This window comes from Pseudophryne corroboree, chromosome 3, assembly GCF_028390025.1.
Source record: "Pseudophryne corroboree isolate aPseCor3 chromosome 3, aPseCor3.hap2, whole genome shotgun sequence".
NCBI classification, from domain to species: domain Eukaryota; kingdom Metazoa; phylum Chordata; class Amphibia; order Anura; family Myobatrachidae; genus Pseudophryne; species Pseudophryne corroboree.
Window position 1 is genome coordinate 175,556,014 of NC_086446.1, and position 16,144 is coordinate 175,572,157.

General features: G+C 46.1%; 1 protein-coding gene across 8 annotated transcripts in view; it reads left to right on the top strand.

Moving 5' to 3' along the window:
- The window catches only part of RASSF4 (Ras association domain family member 4), a 467,259-nt gene that overhangs the window by 180,031 nt on the left and 271,084 nt on the right, over positions 1-16,144 (top strand). Inside the window, exon 1 of one of the 8 annotated variants that reach the window (XM_063958619.1) lies at positions 7,945-7,982. The exons of the other annotated variants lie outside the window; for them this stretch is intronic. The gene's annotated coding sequence lies outside the window, so the exon portion shown is untranslated. Of the gene's footprint in view, positions 1-7,944; positions 7,983-16,144 lie in introns of those variants that run through there. 8 annotated transcript variants of the gene reach the window in all.

A 16,144-nucleotide genomic window follows, 5' to 3' on the forward strand; every position in this document is an offset into this window, starting at 1 on the left:
GTAGCTACCTCTGTGTCGGCACTCGGCAGTCCATCCATAATTGTATACCACCTACCCGTGGTTTTTTTTTCTTTCTTCTTTATACATACATACTACATCTCATTATCAACCAGTCTATATTAGCAGCAGACACAGTACGGTAGTCCACGGCTGTAGCTACCTCTGTGTCGGCACTCGGCAGTCCGTCCATAATTGTATACCACCTACCCGTGGTTTTTTTTTTTTTCTTCTTTATACATACATACTACATCTCATTATCATCCAGTCTATATTAGCAGCAGACACAGTACAGTACAATAGTCCACGGCTGTAGCTACCTCTGTGTCGGCACTCGGCAGTCCATCCATAATTGTATACTAGTATCCATCCATCTCCATTGTTTACCTGAGGTGCCTTTTAGTTGTGCCTATTAAAATATGGAGAACAAAAATGTTGAGGTTCCAAAATTAGGGAAAGATCAAGATCCACTTCCACCTCGTGCTGAAGCTGCTGCCACTAGTCATGGCCGAGACGATGAAATGCCAGCAACGTCGTCTGCCAAGGCCGATGCCCAATGTCATAGTACAGAGCATGTCAAATCCAAAACACCAAATATCAGTAAAAAAAGGACTCCAAAACCTAAAATAAAATTGTCGGAGGAGAAGCGTAAACTTGCCAATATGCCATTTACCACACGGAGTGGCAAGGAACGGCTGAGGCCCTGGCCTATGTTCATGGCTAGTGGTTCAGCTTCACATGAGGATGGAGGCACTCAGCCTCTCGCTAGAAAAATTAAAAGACTCAAGCTGGCAAAAGCAGTAGCACCGCAAAGAACTGTGCGTTCTTCGAAATCCCAAATCCACAAGGAGAGTCCAATTGTGTCGGTTGCGATGCCTGACCTTCCCAACACTGGACGTGAAGAGCATGCGCCTTCCACCATTTGCACGCCCCCTGCAAGTGCTGGAAGGAGCACCCGCAGTCCAGTTCCTGATAGTCAGATTGAAGATGTCAGTGTTGAAGTACACCAGGATGAGGAGGATATGGGTGTTGCTGGCGCTGGGGAGGAAATTGACCAGGAGGATTCTGATGGTGAGGTGGTTTGTTTAAGTCAGGCACCCGGGGAGACACCTGTTGTCCGTGGGAGGAATATGGCCGTTGACATGCCTGGTGAAAATACCAAAAAAATCAGCTCTTCGGTGTGGAACTATTTCAACAGAAATGCGGACAACAGGTGTCAAGCCGTGTGTTCCCTTTGTCAAGCTGTAATAAGTAGGGGTAAGGACGTTAACCACCTCGGAACATCCTCCCTTATACGTCACCTGCAGCGCATTCATAATAAGTCAGTGACAAGTTCAAAAACTTTGGGTGACAGCGGAAGCAGTCCACTGACCAGTAAATCCCTTCCTCTTGTAACCAAGCTCACGCAAACCACCCCACCAACTCCCTCAGTGTCAATTTCCTCCTTCCCCAGGAATGCCAATAGTCCTGCAGGCCATGTCACTGGCAATTCTGACGAGTCCTCTCCTGCCTGGGATTCCTCCGATGCATCCTTGCGTGTAACGCCTACTGCTGCTGGCGCTGCTGTTGTTGCTGCTGGGAGTCGATGGTCATCCCAGAGGGGAAGTCGTAAGACCACTTTTACTACTTCCACCAAGCAATTGACTGTCCAACAGTCCTTTGCGAGGAAGATGAAATATCACAGCAGTCATCCTACAGCAAAGCGGATAACTGAGGCCTTGGCATCCTGGGTGGTGAGAAACGTGGTTCCGGTATGCATCATTACTGCAGAGCCAACTAGAGACTTGTTGGAGGTACTGTGTCCCCGGTACCAAATACCATCTAGGTTCCATTTCTCTAGGCAGGCGATACCGAAAATGTACACAGACCTCAGAAAAAGAGTCACCAGTGTCCTAAAAAATGCAGCTGTACCCAATGTCCACTTAACCACGGACATGTGGAGCAGGGCAGGGTCAGGACTATATGACTGTGACAGCCCACTGGGTAGATGTATGGACTCCCGCCGCAAGAACAGCAGCGGCGGCACCAGTAACAGCATCTCGCAAACGCCAACTCTTTCCTAGGCAGGCTACGCTTTGTATCACCGGTTTCCAGAATACGCACACAGCTGAAAACCTCTTACGGCAACTGAGGAAGATCATCGCGGAATGGCTTACCCCAATTGGACTCTCCTGTGGATTTGTGGCATCGGACAACGCCAGCAATATTGTGTGTACATTAAATATGGGCAAATTCCAGCACGTCCCATGTTTTGCACATACCTTGAATTTGGTGGTGCAGAATTTTTTTAAAAACGACAGGGGCGTGCAAGAGATGCTGTCGGTGGCCAGAAGAATTGCGGGACACTTTCGGCGTACAGGCACCACGTACAGAAGACTGGAGCACCACCGAAAACTACTGAACCTGCCCTGCCATCATCTGAAGCAAGAAGTGGTAACGAGGTGGAATTCAACCCTCTATATGCTTCAGAGGTTGGAGGAGCAGCAAAAGGCCATTCAAGCCTATACAATTGAGCACGATATAGGAGGTGGAATGCACCTGTCTCAAGCGCAGTGGAGAATGATTTCAACGTTGTGCAAGGTTCTGATGCCCTTTGAACTTGCCACACGTGAAGTCAGTTCAGACACTGCCAGCCTGAGTCAGGTCATTCCCCTCATCAGGCTTTTGCAGAAGAAGCTGGAGACATTGAAGGAGGAGCTAACACGGAGCGATTCCGCTAGGCATGTGGGACTTGTGGATGGAGCCCTTAATTCGCTTAACAAGGATTCACGGGTGGTCAATCTGTTGAAATCAGAGCACTACATTTTGGCCACCATGCTCGATCCTAGATTTAAAGCCTACCTTGGATCTCTCTTTCCGGCAGACACAAGTCTGCTGGGGTTGAAAGACCTGCTGGTGAGAAAATTGTCAAGTCAAGCGGAACGCGACCTGTCAACATCTCCTCCTTCACATTCTCCCGCAACTGGGGGTGCGAGGAAAAGGCTCAGAATTCCGAGCCCACCCGCTGGCGGTGATGCAGGGCAGTCTGGAGCGACTGCTGATGCTGACATCTGGTCCGGACTGAAGGACCTGACAACGATTACGGACATGTCGTCTACTGTCACTGCATATGATTCTCTCAACATTGAAAGAATGGTGGAGGATTATATGAGTGACCGCATCCAAGTAGGCACGTCACACAGTCCGTACTTATACTGGCAGGAAAAAGAGGCAATTTGGAGGCCCTTGCACAAACTGGCTTTATTCTACCTAAGTTGCCCTCCCACAAGTGTGTACTCCGAAAGAGTGTTTAGTGCCGCCGCTCACCTTGTCAGCAATCGGCGTACGAGGTTACATCCAGAAAATGTGAAGAAGATGATGTTCATTAAAATGAATTATAATCAATTCCTCCGCGGAGACATTGACCAGCAGCAATTGCCTCCACAAAGTACACAGGGAGCTGAGATGGTGGATTCCAGTGGGGACGAATTGATAATCTGTGAGGAGGGGGATGTACACGGTGATATATCGGAGGATGATGATGAGGTGGACATCTTGCCTCTGTAGAGCCAGTTTGTGCAAGGAGAGATTAATTGCTTCTTTTTTGGGGGGGGTCCAAACCAACCCGTCATCAGTCACAGTCGTGTGGCAGACCCTGTCACTGAAATGATGGGTTGGTTAAAGTGTGCATGTCCTGTTTATACAACATAAGGGTGGGTGGGAGGGCCCAAGGACAATTCCATCTTGCACCTCCTTTTTTCTTTTATTTTTCTTTGCGTCATGTGCTGTTTGGGGAGGGTTTTTTGGAAGGGCCATCCTGCGTGACACTGCAGTGCCACTCCTAGATGGGCCCGGTGTTTGTGTCGGCCACTAGGGTCGCTGATCTTACTCACACAGTCAGCTACCTCATTGCGCCTCTTTTTTTATTTGCGTCATGTGCTGTTTGGGGAGGGTTTTTTGGAAGGGCCATCCTGCGTGACACTGCAGTGCCACTCCTAGATGGGCCCGGTGTTTGTGTCGGCCACTAGGGTCGCTTATCTTACTCACACAGTCAGCTACCTCATTGCGCCTCTTTTTTTCTTTGCGTCATGTGCTGTTTGGGGAGGGTTTTTTGGAAGGGCCATCCTGCGTGACACTGCAGTGCCACTCCTAGATGGGCCCGGTGTTTGTGTCGGCCACTAGGGTCGCTTATCTTACTCACACAGCGACCTCGGTGCAAATTTTAGGACTAAAAATAATATTGTGAGGTGTGAGGTATTCGGAATAGACTGAAAATGAGTGTAAATTATGGTTTTTGAGGTTAATAATACTTTGGGATCAAAATGACCCCCAAATTCTATGATTTAAGCCATGGGTCTTCAACCTGTGGCCCTCCAGCTGCTGTGGAACTACACATCCCAGCATGCCCTGCCACAGTTTTGCTATTAATGCATGCTAAAAACTGAGGCAGGGCATGCTGGGATGTGTAGTTCCACAGCAGCTGGAGGGCCACAGGTTGAAGACCCATGATTTAAGCTGTTTTTTAGGGTTTTTTGAAAAAAACACCCGAATCCAAAACACACCCGAATCCGACAAAAAAAATTCGGTGAGGTTTTGCCAAAACGCGGTCGAACCCAAAACACGGCCGCGGAACCGAACCCAAAACCAAAACACAAAACCCGAAAAATTTCCGGCGCTCATCTCTAGCTCATAGTGACAGATACTAGAAATACCGTCTTCAGGCCCCATATTACAGATATTAACCAAACCTATCCCTTCCCTCTGTATTACTTAGGGACAATCCAGAGATTATCTATATCTTATTAGTAAATAACTACATCCTACTAATCAGGGGTGGATTGGGATCGAAAACCAGCCCGGGAAATTTATGTAAGCAGCCCTATTGGGGGGGAAGGGTCTGTTTGAGGGGGTGGAGTCTGTCAAGTGGGAGGGATTACTGCGCTGAAGGCCTGAACAAAAGCAGGGATGTAAAGTGCGCGCCGCAGACGCGCTGCAAAATTTTAGGGGCGTGGCTTTGCGGGGAAGAGGCGTGGCCACATAATAGTGCCAATTCACATTACACCACAAAGTAGTGCCACTTATACACACTGCACCAGATAGAACCTCCTATACACACTGCACCAGGTATACACGGTATACACTTTGTGCCAGGCAGAGCACATTATACACATTGCACCAGGTAAAACACATTATACACATTGCACCAGGCAGAGCACATTATGCACATTGCACCAGGTAAAGCACATTATACATATTGCACCAGGTAGAGCACGTTATACACATTGCATCAGGTAGAGCACACATTGCAGCTGGTAAATCACATTATACACATTGCACATATTGCACCAGGTAAAGCACATTATACACATTGCACCAGGCAGAGCACATTGCACCAGGTAAAGCACATTATACATATTGCACCAGGTAGAGCACGTTATACACATTGCATCAGGTAGAGCACGTTATACACATTGCAGCTGGTAAAGCACATTATACATATTGCACCAGGTGAAGCACATTATACATATTGCACCAGGTAAAGCACATTATGCACATTGCACCAGGTAAAGCACATTATACATATTGCACCAGGTAGAGCACGTTGTACACATTGCATCAGGTAGAGCATGTTATACACATTGCAGCTGGTAAAGCACATTGCACCAGGCAGAGCACGTTATACACATGCCACCAGGCAGAGCACATTATACATATTGCACCAGGTAGAGCGCATTATACACATTGCACCAGGCAGAGCACATTATACATATTGCACCAGGTAAAGCACATTATACACATTGCACCAGGTAGAGCACATTATACATATTGCACCAGGTAGAGCACGTTATACACATTGCATCAGGTAGAGCATGTTATACACATTGCAGCTGGTAAAGCACATTATACACATTGCACCAGGTAGAGCACGTTATACACATTGCACCAGGCAGAGCACATTATACATATTGCACCAGGTAGAGCGCATTATACACATTGCACCAGGCAGAGCACATTATACACATTGCACCAGGTAAAGCACATTATACACATTGCACCAGGTAGAGCGCATTATACACATTGCACCAGGCAGAGCACATTATACACATTGCACCAGGTAAAGCACATTATACACATTGCACCAGGTAGAGCGCATTATACACATTGCACCAGGCAGAGCACATAATACATATTGCACAAGGTAAAGCACATTATACACATTGCACCAGGTAGAGCGCATTATACACATTGCACCAGACAGAGCACATTATACATACAGTATTGCACCAGGCAGAGCACGTTATACACATTGCACCAGGCAGAGCACGTTATACACATTGCACCAGGCAGAGCACGTTATATACATTGCTTCCTGTCAATCAGTCTGCGTTCACCTAGCAATCAAAAAAGACGCTGGATTTTTTTGCAGTTTGGCCTCTCCCACATGCGTATTATGATCTGTACGCATGCACAGTCATTCGATAATCAGCCGCTGTGCGATCAGGTCTGAATTAGGCCCCTAGTGCAGTGCACTCTGCTGTTATTTTCCATAGATGTGAGTGCGGAACTCTGGATATAGATATAGATATAGATAGATAGATAGATAGATAGATAGATAGATAGATAGATTATATATATATATATATATATATATCTAACACCAGATACGACCGGCACTCCTACAGCAGATAATAAATACCAGGGTGCCTTCCCGTGGCACTACAAGGCCCAGCAAACAGAAACAATGTAAAGGGCGGCACTCCAATGGATTTTGAAAAATAAACAGCTCACCAAGCCAGCTTCATTTCTTTCAACGTTTCAGGTGTCTTTATTTACACCTTTCGTCAACGAAAGGTGTAAATAAAGACACCTGAAACGTTGAAAGAAATGAAGCTGGCTTGGTGAGCTGTTTATTTTTCAAAATCCATTGGAGTGCCGCCCTTTACATTGTTTCTATATATATATATATATATATATATATATATATATATATACATACAGAGAGAAAGAGAGAGAGCGCTACAGAAGTGTCATACACTGTTGCCGCGATGCGTTTGCATGTATTGTGGCAATGATTACACATGCCAGAGTGAGACTATTCGCACCTGTGATCGCACAATGCCTTTCCTATGGATCGCGGGTGCAAATAGATGTACATGCCCGTGACAGAGGATACGTGTGTGAGTGTGTGTGTGTATATGTATGTGTGTGTATATATATATATATATCTTTAAATCATCCGGCACTCCTGATATAGGAAAAAACAGTGACCTGGGTGCCCGTGCTATATTTGAATAGTCCCTCTATTGCTGAATAAGCAAATGGCACGTCACTCCAGGTTACTGAAAAAAGGATTTTAATAGTCCATGACAGATTCCATGGTCAAGCAATTGTGGTGGGTGCCTTGATACTACAGCTGAATTTAGCAATCAGCTGCTATGCATAAATTCAGCTGTAGTATCAAGGCACCCACTACAATTGCTTGACCATGGAATCTGTCATAGACTATTAAAATCCTTTTTTCAGTAACCTGGAGTGACGTGCCATTTGCTTATTCAGCAATAGAGGGATATATATATATATATAACACACACACACACACACACACACACACACACACACACACACACACACACACACACACACACACACACACACACACACACACACACACACACACACACACACACACTGGGATAGTGTTTGAGGGCAGGTATGTTTGTCCCAGGTTCTTGTCTTACATGTTTTAGAAAATGAAAACTTCTAGGAAAATGCTTTTGTTTTGTTAGAACCTTTCATTTTGCTGGAAAAGCTGGATAAGGGCCCTGAGAGAGAGAGAGGGCGAGTTCCAGACATTGGGGCCCAGTTCGGATCTTTGGCCTCACAGAGGGCTAATCAGGGCTTTCAGCTGTGCAAGAGCCTTATAGGGCTTCTAGCCTGATTAGTGTGGGCAGACTACCTGGAAAGACTGCAGGATCTCTGTGAGAGAGATACGCTTCCTTATACAAGTGAGCCAAACAGTATTGACTAGAAAATTCTGTGTTTTTGTTTAGAGACAGTTAGGAACGTCTTGTGTTTAGTTAGTGCCGGACAGTCAAGGTATTTTCTTTTGGTGTTTGTTTTATTTTCTGTTTAATAAACCTGGTCATGGCCAGTTGCACCATAAACTGGACTTGTATGATTCCTCAGCTGCTGCAAGGTGCCATTTACAGCGTTACTATATCTATCTATCTATGTATCTATACATATATATATATATATATATATATAGAGGGGGGTATTCAATTAGTGCCGTTTTGTCGATGGCACTTGGGTGCCGCTGTCAAGGGTTTATAATATATATATATATATATATATATATATATATAATGCAGCATGCCACTACTGACCGCCGGCTCCCGCTTTTACTCCTAGCTGCAGCCGCAACTCCTCTGTGCACCGCAGTCAGTGTGCTGGGAGTGGGGCAGGGCTGGGAGGCAGAACACGTCTAGTGACGGGGCTGGAGGCGGAGCCGTCATTGACTGACGGCTCGGAACACAGACCAAAGAGCTATGGAGAGGAGGAGGGGCTGCTGCGCATGCACAGAAGCTCAGACGGCGGACATTTTCAAAGTGCTTCACTTTCAGTGAACGGTGCAGCGGTCGTGGCTGGCGGCCTGCATGGGGGAGGCGGGCAGCCAATGAAGGGACATTGGACCGGCCAAACGGAATCCGATCCGGCGTCCCGGCATGCCAATCCGCCGCTGCTACTAATCATTTCATATATAGTACTACATGAGACTATTCCAATTGATTTTGTCATTTAATCCTTTGGGGGTAATGGTGTTCACATAAGTATTAACATAAGTGCAAAAGTTGTATATAAAGCATCACGTGATGCTTTATATACAACTTTTGCACTTAAGTTAAGACGTCCTGATGAAAAGGTCTGCGGACCTTGAAACGTTGACGGGCATATGATGATTCACCAAACTTCATACGATCTACTAAACTATAGGAGTGCCGCCTCTTTTCTTACAAGCAAGATTAAATATATATATATATCCAAAAGATGTCTGCACTCACATTAATAAAATTGCTGGGGTGACACTCAAATCTCATGAAGCAGAAAAGACGCTGTCCTCTTTCATGAAAACATTGTAGTGCATAGAGTGTACTCACCAGTCTGTCCATAAAATCACCAAATCTTTAGTGTAGCTTGAATAAAATCATCACACCGACGTTTCGGACTTTACTGGACGTTTCGGTCCTTATTGGACCTTGACAAAGGTCCAGTAAGGACCGAAACATCGGGTGATGATTTTATTCAAGCAACAATAGAGACTTGGTGATTCTATGGACAGACTGGTGAGTGCACTCTATACACTTCAATCAAGATATATGTGTGTGTGTGTATGTGTGTGTGTGTGTATATATATATATATATATATATATATATATATTGGTCGAAGTGGGGGTATGCAAAAGTGAAGGATGCAATTATGCGAGCGCTGAAGGCGCGCTCCAGAAAAGGGGGCGTGGTCACCCAAAAGGGGGCATGTCCAGCGTAGTAGAGCCCCTTATACTATCTAGAACTGGTGCCCCTTTCACCTTATAGCACACGGTACGAGTTGAAATTCACATTATAGCACACGGTACGAGCTGAAATTCACATTATAACACACGGTACGAGCCGAAATTCACATTGTAGCACACTGAATGAGCCGACATTCACATTGTAGCACACTGAATGAGCCGAAATTCACATTGTAGCACACTGAATGAGCCGGAATTCACATTGTAGCACACTGAATGAGCCGGAATTCACATTGTAGCACACTGAATGAGCCGGAATTCACATTGTAGCACACTGAATGAGCCGAAATTCACATTATAGCACGCTGAATGAGCTGAAATTGTGACAGCAGGGACATCCAGAGTGACGACAGGGTGAGAGAGAGAGAGAGAGTGACGACAGGGTGAGAGAGAGAGTGACGACCGAGAGAGAGAGAGTGACGACCGAGAGAGAGAGAGTGACGACAGGGAGAGAGAGAGAGAGTGACGACAGGGAGAGAGAGAGAGAGTGACGACAGGGAGAGAGAGAGTGACGACAGGGAGAGATAGAGAGAGAGTGACGACAGGGAGAGAGAGAGAGTGACGACAGGGAGAGAGAGAGAGTGACGACAGGGAGAGAGAGAGTGACGACAGGGAGAGAGAGAGAGTGACGACAGAGAGAGAGAGTGACAGGGAGAGAGTGACGATGATGGGGAGAGAGTGACAGTGACGACGGGGAGAGAGTGACAGTGACGACGGGGAGAGAGTGACAGTGACGACAGGGAGAGAGAGTGACAATGGCGACAGGGAGAGAGAGTGATGACAGGGAGAGAGGGTAACGACAGTGACAGCTGGGAGAGAGAGAGTGACAGTAGGGACAGGGACGGTAACGACAGGAAGAGAGGTGACAGCAGGGGAACATTACCTAATTTGTTGCAGGTGAGCGGCAGGCGGCTGATGACTGGCGGCTGGTGGCGGTGAGCTAGTACAGCGCTCTACACAGCCACCGGCCGCCGCGCAGGGACGGGGAGCAACATGTGCAGCAGGATGGCCACTTCCCTCGCCTCCTGCTGCACTTTCATTTGCATTTCTGGGTCAGTGGAAGAAGTGGCGGTATACTATACCGCCGTATACCGCCCCACTTCGACCATTGTGTGTGTGTGTGTGTGTGTGTGTGTGTGTATATACATACACACAGCAGCGGCACTCAGCGGACTTCACAAATGATACGGTGCCTTTCTAAAGTATTCACACTCTTGGCGTTTTACCTATTTTGTTACATTACAACCTGTAATTTTTTTTTTTTATCTGAATTTTATGTGATAGATATGCACAAAATAGTTTAAGTTGGTGAAGTGAAATGAGAAAAATCTTCATAAAAAATATTTTTTAGAAATACAAATTTGAAAATTGGCATGTGCATATGTATTTACACCCTTTGCTATGAAGCCCCTCAAAAGTTCTGGTGCAACCAATTACCTTCAGAAGTCACATAATTAGTGAAATGAAGTCCACCTGTGTGCAATCTAAGCATCACATGATCTGTCAGTATAAACACAACTTTTCTGAAAGGCCCCAGAGTCTGCAACACCACTAAGCAAGAGGCATCACACCATGAAGACCAAGGAGCTCTCCAAACAAGTCAGGGACAAAGTTGTTGAGAAGTACAAGTCAAGGTTGGGTTATAAAAAAAATATCCAAATCTTTGATGATCCCCTGGAGCACCATCAAATCCATCATCTTCAAATGAAAAGAACATGGTACCACATCAAAACTGCCAAGAGAGGGCCGGCCACCAAAACTCACAGACCAGGCAAGGAGGGCAATAATTAGAGAGGCAGCACAGAGATCAAAGGTAACCCTGAAGGAGCTGTAGAGTTCCACAGCAGAGACTGGTGTATCTGTGCATGTGACCACAATAAGCCATACACTCCATAGGGCTGGTCTTTATGGAAGAGTGGCCAGAAAAAAGCCATTACTTATTGTTAAAAATAAGAAGGTACGTTTTGAGTTTGCCAAAAGGCATGTTGACGTCTCCCCAAATGTATGGAGGAAGGTGCTCTGGTCAGATGAGACTAAAATTGAACTTTTCGGCCACCAAGGAAAAAGCTGTCTGGCGCAAACCCAACACATCCCATCACCCCAAGAACACTATCCCAACAGTGAACCATGGTGGTGGCAGGATCATGCTGTGGGGATGTTTTTCAGCAGCAGGGACTGGGAAACTGTTTTGAGTCGAGGGAAAGATGGATGGTGATAAATACAGGGATATTCTTGAGCAAAACCTGTTTTCTGTCTGCCTGTGATTTTAGACTGGGATGTAGGTTCATCTTTCAGCAGGACAATGACCCAAAGCATACTGCTAAAGCAACACTCGAGTGGTTTAAGGGCAAACATTGCCCAGATCTCAATCCATTTGAGAATCTGTGGTCAGACGAGAAGATTGCTGTTCACAAGCAGAATCCATCCAACATGAAGGAGCTGGAGCAGTTTTGCCTTGAGGAATGGGCAAAAATCCCAGTAGCAAGCTCATAGAGACTTATCCAAAGTGACTTGCAACTGTAATTGCTGCAAAAGGTGGATCTGACTTTAGGGGGTGAATAGTTATGCACACTGAAGTTTTCTGTTATTTTGTCCTATTTGTTGTTTGCTGCACAATAAAAAAAAAAACATCTTCAAAGTTGTAGGCATGTTCTGTGAAAGAAATGATGCAAACCTTCAAAGAATCCATTTTAATTCCAGGTTGTGAGGAAACAAAACACGAAAAATGCAAAGGGGGGTGAATACTTTAGCAAGGCACTGCATGAAGTAACCCTGTGTCCACACCAGTATGAGCTTTCGGATATATTGATCCTTCATCAGAATCCTACATCAGGTTTTCTGATGAAGGATAAAATATATCCGAATCTGAATGTCATACTGGTGTGGACACAGTTACTTTTATATGATTTGTGAAGTCCGCTGAGTGCTGCTACTGTTATCTTATCTATGTTTACCCTGAAAGGGTCTGGAGGGCACATAAGTATAACATAGGTATTCTGCAGGTAGGAAATAGGAAAACTACTTATCTTAATAAGCCTCACCTTTTGGGATGAAAAGGGGGATGACATAATGACATCATTACCGATGCGTGGCTTGCATTGTGTGAACGATAACGCCCAAACGGACAATAGGATAAAAATTTGCATTGCACCTCCAGTGGGTAGAATTTCATAAACTACAAAAAATAGTCCTGTCACTTTTTACTGTATCTGCTACGGGTGCTCCTCAGGTAACGCCAAGAACCATGGATTAATATTTACTTACATTAAGACATCTCAAATTTACATCTATATAGATTTACCAAATTTTTAACACTAATTTATAATTACAACTGTGAAAATCAGAAACTGAAACTGTGTGAACGGGTAGAACAGCTAGTTGAGGATAGATTTATTATCCTGGGGAAAATATATCATCTTTTGCCATTATATTGGTGCTATATCAATAAGGATTAATCATAGTAGTAATAATAATGGTATAATTTATAAATTTGCGTTTCCCCACAGTGACTTAACCCAGTTTTTAGATTAACCATTTAACTGACTATTTATTTCGCCGAAAACCGCTCCTAAATTGTCGGGTTTTTTTTATGAGTGAATTAAGTGAAAAACATGACTTTAACCCTATCCCAAATGATTTTAGTAAAAAAAAAAAAAAAAAAGGAAAAAAAATATTTTATTTTTTATTTTTGTTTTTTAACTAGTTTTCCCCCAAACATCGAAACATCGAAACATCGTTCGGGAACATTGCAAACATCGGGAACATCGCGACTATCGCGGCTTTCATTTTGACGTCACAAACACGCCCTGCGTTTTTCCTGGCACACCTGCGTTTTTCCGAACACTCCCTGAAAACGGTCAGTTGACACCCAGAAACGCCCACTTCATGTCAATTACTCTGCGGCCATCAGTGCGACTGAAATGCTTCGCTAGACCTTGTGTGAAACTACATGGTTCGTTGTAATAGTACGTCGCGCGTGCGCATTGCGCCGCATACGCATGTGCATAAGTGCCTTTTTTTGCCTCATCGCTGCACAGCGACCGAAAACAGCGATCAACTCTGAATAACCACTCTTGTGGGGGCCTCTGTGGGGAACCAGGAGTACAGGGGAGGCATAACTACACACCCCTAGAGTGTCTTTACCACGTATCCCAATGCGTATGCACCACAAATGTTTATTGATAGAGGGGCGTAGCCTACGCCCTCCTGTGACCATGCTCAGAGCTGTAACTACATGTGTGCCAGGTATGCCTGGCACACAGCGCAGTCGCCCTGAGGGGGGAACTGCCCGCATCCGTGGCCTAAAATCAGCAGCATTGTAATGAGTCAAACTGACTCATTACAAGTCGCTGGCCTGTGTGTGTGTGTGTGTGTGTGTGTGTGTGTGTGTGTGTGTGTGTGTGCTGCCGTTGGACACTGGAGAGGAGAGGAGCAGCTCCGGGGCAGGGGATGAGAAGAAGGGAGGGGGACTCAGGAGCCGTAGCAACGCAGTGTCATTGGTGGCGGCACCACTGCAGCTGTCCCTCTCCTTCACATTGGCTGGACGCGATCGCTCCCTCCCAGAGCAGGGAGGGAGTGATTGCGACCAGCCAATGTGAAAGAGAGGGACAGCTGCAGCGGCACCGCTACCAATGACATTGCGCTGCTGCGGCTCCCGAGTCCCCCTCCCTTCTTCTCATCCCCTGCCCCCGGGCCCGGAGCTGCTCCTCTCCGGTGTCCAGCAGCAGCACACACACTATCAAAGCAATCGGTAGGAGGAGGAAGGACCCTCCTCCCCCTCTCTCGTCTATTCCTGGTCAACCTCTATGGCCTGCCTCCTCCCAAGTGATTTGCTGGGTGCCCACTGCGGTCCCGCCGGGATGAATGTCGGGTGGACGGATACCTACAACCAGGACTACAGCAGCAGAGAGTCTACAGAACTGACACAGGAGGCCACACCAGCAGGTTTCAGCTCCATACAGGCTGGCCTGCATTGATCTAAAAAAATAAGAGGGCGGGAGGGGTCAGGAGATTTGAGGGGATCAGGAAGGTGAAGGAGCTGTGATGTCCCCTCTGTAATCATGCTGTAACCTGTGCTAGTGTGATGCTTGTAGTTCTACAGCAGCGGAGACATGCAATGCCTGTTTCTGCCCTGGTGCCGCCAGGAAGAAATGTCAATCTTGGCCGAACGTAATATGAGGAGCCACTCTGCCTCACATGATCCCCTCTCTGCCTGTCCCAGCTTCCATAGTGCTGACCCTGCCTGCCCACATCTCACAGACTGAGCCAGTCATGAGGCAGCAAAAGTAGGGCATAAAAACGATTTACATATGATTTGCTGGCGGACGGGATGCTGGCTGTCAGTGTTTCGACAGCGGCATCCCGTCTGCCAGAATGCCAGCAGCGGGGCAAGCGGTAAGAGTCACCTTGCAGGCTAAGTGGCTCACTACGCTCGCCACAGGACCTACATGATCTGTTATCACTCTATGGGCGTCATGGACACCCACGAGTGGTAATAGCCCTGTTGCGCCCTTATTCTGTCAGCATTGTCAGCTGTTGGGATGCCAGCATCAGTATCCTGACCGCCGGGATCCCGACAGCTGACAAATTAACCGCTTCCCATAAAAACATTATTGGACTACTGCTTTGTGCAGTACCTGAGCCAGCAACTATTGGTTTACACAATTGGCTCCGACTTCACAGAATGGATGTTACAGTGGTCCTCATTCACAATGGATCCAAAAATGCACAATATTGCAGTGTGTCTGCCTCCAGCCACCTCACAGATATCGCCTTCAGTCTTCCCCTGTCACATACTGCCCCCTCCCATCACCCACAATCTCCTTGTCAGCCTCTCCCTGTCAATTTCTACCTTCCATTCACCCTCAGCCTCCCCGTCACCCTCTGCCTTCCGCTGTTACCCACTGCCTCTTATTGTCTCCCCCTGCCTCTTGCTGTCTCCCTGTATATCTTCCAGTCACCCACTGCCTTTGGATGGAGGCCCTGGTTTAGGCGGGGGGTGGGGGCGCCGATGCCATTTCTTGCACACAGCGCTAAAATGTCTTGTTACGGCACTGACCATGCTATCCAGAACCTAAGCCCAGCAGCAGGCTGCGATCTCGATGGTTATCATCAAGTTAAATTACAGTAACTACATGTGTGTGGATGAACGACTCATTCTACCAATGGCTTACCTCTTAGTAGTCGGAATTTATGTTAAACAAACAAAAATAAAAAAGAAGTTGTCTTCAGTGGTGCGCTAACTAGTCCAATACTAAATAATTTTAACATTTTGAATGTTAAGTAGATTCAGCAAAATATTAAAATAGAGGAAATACTTACCCCCCTCCGAAGTCGGAACATTCAATGTCGGGATGCCGCGGTCAGTCATGTGACTACCGGCATCCCGACCGACAGTATGTATTCCCTACAATGTATGCAATTGAAAGCTGCTGGTGCTAGGCTTCTCCAAAACATAGCTATATTAGTTTAATATTAAGTTTTCCACTTACATGCTATTTTGTTTATATAAAACTAAATCAAGGTTAGGGTGATAAATACTCGGCAGCTACACTACCTAGCAGAATGTCACCGCTAATTTAATTAGCTTTTTCCTT